A 1,974-nucleotide genomic window follows, 5' to 3' on the forward strand; every position below is an offset into this window, starting at 1 on the left:
GGGGCCCCACAAGGGTGCGTTCTGAGCCCTCTCCTGTACTCCCTGTTCTCCCACGACTGTGTGGCCATGCACGCCTCCAACTCAATCATCAAGTTTGCGGACGACACAACAGTGGTAGGCTTGATTACCAACAACGACGAGACGGCCTACAGGGAGGAGGTGAGGGCCCTCGGAGTGTGGTGTCAGGAAAATAACCTCACACTCAACGTCAACAAAACTAAGGAGATGATTGTGGACTTCAGGAAACAGCAGAGGGAACACCCCCCATCCACATCGATGGAACAGTAGTGGAGAGGGTAGCAAGTTTTAAGTTCCTCGGCATACACATCACAGACAAACTGAATTGGTCCACTCACACAGACAGCATCGTGAGGAAGGCGCAGCAGCGCCTCTTCAACCTCAGGAGGCTGAAGAAATTCGGCTTGTCACCAAAAGCACTCACAAACTTCTACAGATGCACAATCGAGAGCATCCTGGCGGGCTGTATCACCGCCTGGTATGGCAACTGCACCGCCCTCAACCGTAAGGCTCTCCAGAGGGTAGTGAGGTCTGCACAACGCATCACCGGGGGCAAACTACCTGCCCTCCAGGACACCTACACCACCCGATGCTACAGGAAGGCCATAAAGATCATCAAGGACATCAACCACCCGAGCCACTGCCTGTTCACCCCGCTGCCATCCAGAAGGCGAGGTCAGTACAGGTGCATCAAAGCTGGGACCGAGAGACTGAAAAACAGCTTCTATCTCAAGGCCATCAGACTGTTAAACAGCCACCACTAACATTGAGTGGCTACTGCCAACACACTGTCAATGACACTGACTCTACTCCAGCCACTTTAATCATGGGAATCGATGGGAAATGATGTAAATATATCACTAGCCACTTTAAACAATGCTACCTTATATAATGTTACTTACCCTACATTGTTCATCTCATATGCATACGTTGATACTGTACTCTATATCATCGACTGCATCCTTATGTAATACATGTATCACTAGCCACTTTAACTATGCCACTTGGTTTACATACTTATCTCATATGTATATACTGTACTCGATATCATATCGATATCGATATACTCGATATCATCTACTGTATCTTGCCTATGCTGCTCTGTACCATCACTCATTCACATATCCTTATGTACATATTCTTTATCCCCTTACACTGTGTATGACAGTAGTTATTTTTTTTGGAATTGTTAGTTAGATTACTTGCTCGTTATTACTGCATTGTCGGAACTAGAAGCACAAGCATTTCGCTACACTCGCATTAACATCTGCTAACCATGTGTATGTGACAAATAAAATTTGATTTGATTTGATTTACAATCAAGCCTCAAGGTGTTTTTCAAATATCTATTCGATAATATATCTACCGGGACTGGTGACTTCTTAGTAGGAGCGAGAGAATCAATGGCCGCATTTGTCCTTTACGCACAAAACACTCTGAGAGACTTCAGCTGACCACTGACGCAATGTTGACGTTCAGGCTCATTTTTCAAAATAAAAACCTGAAACTATGTATTGTGACACTAGACAAATTAGGGAAGCCATAGAAAAATGAATCTGGTTGATATCTCATGCACTGCTCAACAGGGACGCATAGGAACGCAGAGCTTTCTAAATAAGAGTCCCTTCCTGATTGTTTTTTTCTCAGGCTTTCGCCTGCAATATCAATTCTGTTATACTCACAGACAATATTTTTACAGTTTTGGAAACTTTAGAGTGTTTTCTATCCCAAGCTGTCAATTATATGCATATTCTATTATCTTGTCCTGACAAAATAGCCCGTTTACTTTGGGAACGTTGTTTTTCCAAAAATGAAAATAGTGCCCCCTAGTTTCAAGATATGCATGTCAAAGTGGAGGAGAGATTGATTTCATCACTACTTGTTTTTAGGTGTTGACAAGCTGAATGCACAGAGCTGTCTGCTTAAACTACTAGCACAAAGCTCAGGTCATAATTT

Source organism: Oncorhynchus tshawytscha, linkage group LG10 (assembly GCF_018296145.1).
Source record: "Oncorhynchus tshawytscha isolate Ot180627B linkage group LG10, Otsh_v2.0, whole genome shotgun sequence".
NCBI lineage: Eukaryota > Metazoa > Chordata > Actinopteri > Salmoniformes > Salmonidae > Oncorhynchus > Oncorhynchus tshawytscha.